The sequence below is a fragment of the Rhododendron vialii genome, chromosome 13a (assembly GCF_030253575.1).
Source record: "Rhododendron vialii isolate Sample 1 chromosome 13a, ASM3025357v1".
In the NCBI taxonomy this organism is placed as follows: domain Eukaryota; kingdom Viridiplantae; phylum Streptophyta; class Magnoliopsida; order Ericales; family Ericaceae; genus Rhododendron; species Rhododendron vialii.
This window is the reverse complement of record NC_080569.1, coordinates 7,461,881-7,469,665: the sequence shown is the minus strand read 5'-3', so window position 1 is coordinate 7,469,665 and position 7,785 is coordinate 7,461,881. Positions and strand designations below refer to the sequence as shown.

The 7,785-nt window shown below is 36.3% G+C and overlaps 1 long non-coding RNA gene across 1 annotated transcript; it reads right to left on the bottom strand.

Annotated features, from left to right (window-relative positions):
• Window positions 1-3,222: 3,222 nt before the first annotated feature.
• Window positions 3,223-5,470, bottom strand: LOC131314306 (uncharacterized). Its single transcript, XR_009196338.1, has 3 exons — window positions 5,061-5,470; window positions 3,804-3,829; window positions 3,223-3,362 (listed from the first exon to the last, which is right to left on the bottom strand). It is a non-coding gene; the product is annotated as an uncharacterized LOC131314306 (long non-coding RNA).
• Between the last annotated feature and the right edge of the window lie 2,315 nt (window positions 5,471-7,785).

Genomic DNA, 7,785 nt, shown 5'->3' with positions numbered 1-7,785 from the left:
TGTTTGCATCCTGTATTTTTTCTAATTCCAACAATGCCCCTAATATACATTATGTACATGTATATACAGCATCGGAATACGGGACCAAAACATATACTTCTCCGTCCCGTCCCGCAATTTCCGTCCAATTAGTTGATTTAAATCCCAAAATTTTTGGGAAAGAATCTAATCCTACCAAAACAATTTAAAAACCCCCCACCCCTATGGAGCCATGCGATCACTTGACGCAACTTCCGCCGAGGGGCTGCTGGAAAGGGAAATCATTCTGGTTCTCCGGCCCCAACATCAAGACCACTGCTCCGATCTTTCATTTCTGGCCCCCCAACGAGATCGTACAGCAGCCACCCAACGAGAAAATCAGTAAATCATGGTGACGGCCACCCAGAAAATAACTGATTTTTCGGGGAGATCACGGCGACGGAATATTCAGGGGATCGAGATCACGCCGCCATCAAGATCGGGAATATTCCGGGGAGATCACGCTGACATCAAAATCGGGATATTCAGGAGAGATCACGGCAACGAAATGCCGTTTGATGGCATTGTAGGGGTGTGCGTTCGCTCCGTGTCGGAGGGGTGTGTGTTTGCTACGCCTGTCAGGAGGTGCAACTTGGACGGGGATGAGCAGTGGGCGGTGTACCACCGATTTCGATTGGGTAGTAACTGGTCATTTGTTTTCATAGTTTTTCACATATTCCGATATGAATAAATACGTTTTTCGGCCACCGGTGAAAAAGTCATTTGTATTCATGTTTTTTTCATGGTATATTCATGTTTTTTCATGTTTATTTATCTATTTTCATGAATAGAACAAGGTGTATTCATGTTTATTTATAGTGTATTCATGAAAAAACATGATTGATTAATTTATTCATGTTTTTTTGTGGTCAATTAAAAACATGGTGTATTCATGTTTTTTTTATTAATGTAATCATGCTTTCATGCTTTTTTTAGTAATTTATTTATATGGTTTCATGAATAAAACATGATTGCAAATTTGTTGGTTTTTCAAATTTGCTATGAAATCGTTTTTTTTTTTTTTTTTTGGCCACAGAAGCCATGAAATCGTTGTAAGGTACGGAAATAAGTTAAACCCTTGATTTTAGGAACATATCCTTTAATGATTTAAATATTTGAAAATTCAAAGTCCCCTTTATTCCTTTCCCTTGAAATAAGAAAGGGATGAAATATGGTCAAAACCCATGATTTTAGGTCCTAATTACATGCCACCTAATTAGGCAACAATATTTATGCATATTTATATGTATCACCAAATAAGGGTAGACAAGGTATTTCACAAGTGAAAAGGATGAAAACATAACAGTTTAAAATAGTCGGGATGAATACTTACGTGGGATAAGATCTGAGGATGAATTTTTAAATACTCCATAATTGGGGGAAATTATTTAGGTGAGAAGAGGACTTTCAAGATTTCCAAAACACTCCTAAAAAAATTTGAAAGTTGGGCGGGCATTTTGCCGCCAATTCACCCAATTCTATACCGGTTAATTACTTGTTGCCCCCTTTATCTATATACATTTTTCACTTTACCCCCTCCTACTATAGAACGCTACAACTTACCCCCTTTATCTTCCAATTCCTAACACATAAGGCTTGCCATTAGTCTGGGATCCAAAAAATCGTCAAAGGAGTATGTGCATGTCACATGATCCGTAAAAAAGAAAAAAATTAAGTACTCTAATTTTCAATCCGTTTGAATCGGTGCGAAAATCTTATTTCTCTGATCATTTTATCCTAGATGATCATAATTAATTTTTGGCTCTAGGGCTCTCGTTAGTTAGCCCTAAGAGATATTTGGTTATACTACTTTCTTAGGACTAACTAACAAGAGCGCTATAATCAAAAATTAATTATGACTCTTTAGAATAAAATGATCATAAAAATAAGATTTTTGTGCCGGTTCAAACGGATTGAAAATTAGAGCACTTAATTTTTTATAGGTAGTTTATATATTAAAAAATATGGTTAAAAATTAAGTGCTCCAATTTTTAATCCGTTTGAACCGGTGCGAAGATCTTATTTCTATGATCATTTTATCCTAAAGGGTCATAATTAATTTTTAACTCTAGAACTCTCGTTAATTAGTCCTAAGAAAATAGTATAACCAAATATCTCTTAGAACTAACTAACGAGAGCCCTAAAGCCAAAAATTAATTAGGATCCTTTAAGATAAAATGATCAGAGAAATAAGGTCTTCGCACCGATTCAAACGGATTGAAAATTAGAGCACTTAATTTTTTCTTTTTTACAGATCATGTGACATGCATATGTCCCTTTGACGATTTTTTGGATCCCAGACTAACGGCATGCCTTATGTGTTAGGATTTGAAAGATAAAGGGGGTAGATTGTAGCGTTCTGTAGTAGGAGGGGATAAAGTGAAAAATGTGTATAGATAAATGGGGCAACAAGTAATTAACCCAATCCTATACCCTTGTTTCTCTAGTAAGCAACTAAGGAAAACCCTAACAGTTCCCCGATGAGATCGGCGCCCTTTTTCTCTCCATCGTCGCCTCTCGTCATACTGCAGCATGTTTCATCGCCTGCTTCCAGTTGCAACATCCGCGACCACGACCACCAGCTTCCGATGAAAAGAGCGCATCCCCCGCCCACAACCATCTGTTGAGGTGATTTTGCATAGAAGAATCATCCTCTGCGGTAGGTGTTAGATTCGATTTCTCTTTTCCAACTTTCCGTCGTTCTTGTTTTGTACTTTCAACCTAGGGTGAGGGTTTTGGGACTTGGGCTCCCTGAGTCTCGGTTATGTAATGAATGACGGGCTATTTAGTTTAGTGCTGATTTCCAGGATAGATATTCGAATGTTGATGGTGCTGTCACGACCTGACCCGTCCCTTGAGATCTTAGGTGGTGTTCCACTTTTTAAAAAAGTTCTTTTTTTTCAAACGGATGTAATTTCAAATTCAAATATAATGAAAATGGAAAATATTTTTTTAATTTTCTTTGCACCGTTTAAAAGATCTTAATGAGATCTATCAAACAAGATCCATATTGGTAGGAAAATTGTTTACGTAAACACATGATTTTTGAGTTTGAAATTGCCTTCTTTTTCAAAAAGTAACTTTTTCAAGTTACTGGAACGGCCTCTAATCATGACAAATGCCAGTGATTTCTCACTAAGGCCAAATCACGAATCAAATCTCATCTAAGCAAGCGATAATCAAAAGGGGCTAAACATAATAGCGGAAGCAAAAGTTAACTTTTATTGATAACAAACCAAAGTCTTACATAGGTTTACAAACCAAAAGGATAAACCTCTCAGAGCTGTGCTTACCTACAAATTTACAAACTAAAGTAAACACTCTGCCACACTACGCGTCGCTTCCTGAAAGGTGGAAAAGAAAATACTTAAGCCAAAGCTCGTGTGAATAATTAATACTTAACTCACATGCCTTCCATGGACAATGCAAAATAATTTGATAATATTTCAAAACAAAGAACTCAAAACTATAAGCCATATATAATGCACATTCCGCTATTCAAAATTCAAAGCTACCGGGCGTCCCCAGTAGTGGATAAGCCAGACGTCTATGCATTATCCCAAAACACACACCAACCTCAAACACCCCTTGCTAGCCATTAAGCCGTCCCCTAGCAAGACCGGACGTTGGGAATGCCATTAAATAGATTCGCAAATATTTTACAAATAGGTCCACCTTTCATTGTTATCCATGGAGTACATAATTTATAAAACATGTTCAAGTTCAAATAAGCTTGATAAGGAAAACAAGTTCAAAACCATGTGTTTAGGTATTAAATCACTCACCTCGATCCACGTGACGACTCGAATTCCTAGAACATTCAATCAAATGGAAACATGTTTAGACAATACTCAATGATTCTATTTATGCATAATACAATGCCCTAAAATTGTTTATTTTTCTCTAAGTATCAAACAACATCAACGTCAATACACCAACAATGCATATCTCTTATACACCACAAGTTCTCTTTAATCCAACACCTAATCACCTAAATCAATCCATTGTATCCCCACATGTCAAATTGGGAAAGTTAAATCCTTTACATTAGACTATATCCAATTAAACAACGCTAATTCAAGGACGACACTTAAACCATTGAAAAATATACTTCTTTTTCTTCGATCCATAGGTCATACATCAAAAACAGAGTTCGGATAACCTTACTATGGCCTTGCGATTATAGCTCAGCGTAGCAGTGAAACTAGTGCAAAGCAGAATTTGGGTCAGTTTTGGATGCAAATCTGTTATCGCTCGGACATACCCATGATGCATGGGATGTATCGTTGGAAAGCTTTATATGTCTAGTTTCTAACAAAACAAATGGTGCATCATTTCGAGTCCCGAACTAGAAGTTATGGCCATTTTACCGAAGTCCGCCGGTGCTGTCAGATTCTACGCGGAAATAAGTAAAATTGATTGAAAAATCATAACTCTCTCATCTTAAACCCAAAAATAGTGAAACCAAAGCCAAAAGTTGCACCAAGACAAGCCCTACACTCAGTAAAAATCCCAGGTTCAGAAACGAGAGGAGATTAACCCAACTATCAAAAGAAAAACAGTTTCGCAACCATTTTCGCACCTATCAACCAACCCAGCTTTAGAAATTCACCAAAAATTGTATACTTAACCAAATTAATTGATTCCAATGCCAATCTCTTCTTAACTTAAATATGCACCTCCTGTAAAAGACCCAAAGCCACCCAAAATGTTCGTCATGCCCAGAGAGTTAAAAGAAGACAGCCATGCACAGATTCGCACATCCAGCAAACAGCCAGTATTCAAAAATTCATAACTAATTGTGTGATTATCGGTTTTGCATGATCTTGGTACCGAAATCTTCGTATTGAAACGTACTTTAACTGTTATGAAGGCACCAAAAATTAATTCCTAGCAAAAAGGCTCCAAAAAGACAGATCAGCAGAACCCACGAAATTTTCAGCATATACCAGATTTGTTCAAGACTCAAAATAAATGATCAAACTTGATTCTCGTACATTAAACCAACGCTTAAACATGTAAAGAAGGCAAGAGATCCCTACCTCGAAGGTTAGAAGCAAGCCCGAACATGGAGGAAACTTCGAAGTACTCCAATCATGAATTTTCTTGGATGGATAGGAAGCTCTCGTTGCAAAGAACAACTTTAGTACTTGGGATCTTTCAAAAGTCTCACTCGTGGTCGATGAAATCGAAGAGAAAAGGTGAGAGAGGTGAGAGCCGAGAGAGAGGAGAGGACGGGAGAAAGAGAGAGGCGTACAGGGGAAGAAAATAATCTTCCATGATATTTTGATCCTTATATAGGCCAATTCACACACACACCCTTCAAGTATATAACTACATCATCAACTCCCACAACTTACAAGTCATCTCACATTGATCTAACTCATATCTTCTGCATTATCCATATTTCGATAATCCAAATACATATTAAACATTTAAAATTTGAGAAAATAATTATGGTTCTCTACAGGTGCCTCCTGCATTTGCACCGAAGTCGTGCTTATTTTCACGGCAAGCATGCTCTTGGTCTTTTGGATTGTGATTATGCGGATGTTGACAGATTGTTATGTATTGTTTATAATCACAGATGATTCTGCATATTAGGTGTTCGATAAAAGTACCAAACGAAATTGGGTATTAATTAGTACAACAATTGTAATCTATATGAGTCTTAAGTCGTACACCGTAGGAATGTTTGGTACTCGGTAGTTCCAATTTTGTTGTTTCTACAATATCTTCCCAGTTTTTATGTGCTATTTTCCAAGTTAAAGCTTCAATTGTTGTTTCTTGAAAAAATAGAAAGGAAGTAAAATGGCCTCCTATTCATAGAGTGATCATGAGTGGCAATGGCACTGGAATTCCCCCTATGACAAAAGGTGCAATTCAGTTCTTCGAAATTGGCTTTGTTAGCAAAGTCAACTTATATTTTGTTTGTTATAGAGCTATTCATGTTAATCTCTGTTTGCATATTTGAAATGCTATACATGGCTGGCCAGATAACTGACCTTACGACACTACTTTATTGAAGTGTTATTTAGTAGTAATATTTTGGATTCGTCAATTTATCCGGTGATGTTTTTCAGCACCCAATATGCTTTGGGGGTGTCTAGGTGTAAAAAGCAAGATGGTGAAACTAGAGAAAAAGTGACGTGGCTCTGTTTCAGTCTCCCAAAACTCAACTTTAGTCCGGTTATTTGAATTGAAGTTGAATTATGCTTTTTTACTATGGGAAGATTGTAATATTGCTTGTGACCTTATTGCTGCAGAATGATATGTTGCAGGTAGTAGAAGAGATGGGTTGGTCACAACTTTGCAACTATGAAATCAGAGGTCGTTGTATGTATATTGTTCTATGCTATATGTGACATGATTTATCGTTTTCTCGCAGTAAATTATTGATGAGTTTGTGATTTTCCTGCTTGCAGACGGCTGCCAATGTTCAGATTTCGTACAAAGACTATGGACTGAAGTATGAGTTTTGAGGAAAACACGTTTGTCATTGTGGCAAATGGTAGACGGACTAGAGAGGCTAGTTAGCATATTTGTCATTCGTTTTTGCCTATACATTGATCTAGCTAGGCTTTATTTTTTCGGTTCAATACCCGGACCATGTAACATGTTTGATTCTTGAATTTGTGTGTAAAACACTTACAGATTAATATAAGTTTACATTCTGGCCTTTTCAATGAGTAAATGTGTTTGCCATATCATTGCAGCATGATGCACTTGTACAGTTAGCAATGGGGAACAAATTTTAGGTTGAGATCTGGAAAGTATCTAATTTAAGAAAATAAACAAATTCACCAGTTTCGGAATGAAGTGAGATATTTCAAGTCCATTAACAACCACAGTATTTGAAAAAACTGTGAGGTTACATATGATATGATCACAATTTTATTAGAACACCATGCTTATTTGATTGAAAATGATCATGGTAAAGAAGATACAATCACGGTTTGAGTAAAAACTGTGATTAGTTCATTCAAAATGATCACGATTTTTTGAGAATACTGAGATGTTTAATTGCAAACAATCACGGTTCTTACCTATCAAGCATGGATTTTTATTAGCTTGTATCACAGTTTATAACCGTGATTAAAAGTAGGAGACTTTTAATAACGGCCCGATAGACCACGGTTTTATAACTGTGATTAAAATCAATAGATCACGGGTAATAACTGTGATTATTAAGCATTATTGTAGTAGTGAAATTTCAAAAATGTATCTTAACTAAGGCGTGAGAATGTTTCAGAATAATGAACGGTTTGAATCATTTTTATGAGACCCAAAATGACCCTTTAGAAAATCAATTGAGTGCCAAACGGAGCTTTAGCAAACACAAGTTAGAGCCCCCTCATACCCGAAGAAACAACGTCCCAATACGAGTTCTACATAGATGATTTAAACCGTAAGTTATTCTTAAAATATTTTTATGAGTTCTTGAAAAAATTTAGCTCAATCCGATATCAGTAAGGGCTATTTCAGAATTCGTAGGACGCTCTACGAATTCTGAAATAGCCCTTGAAAAAAATAATCAAAAAACCGTAGCAATCTTAAAAGTTAGGCAAAAGAAAATTAAAAAAAAACAAGCAATCCAAAGAAGGAGAGAAAAAGGGTAAATATGCCAAAGAAATAACTACAAGTTGCTCTCGAAATAAGAGTTGTGAGAGTAGTAGACAGAGTATTAAGTGTTCTGACAGAAAATAGCAAAGCTGTTAAATACCTGTACATGTGGGGCGTGAATAGATATAAATTACAATTAAACTA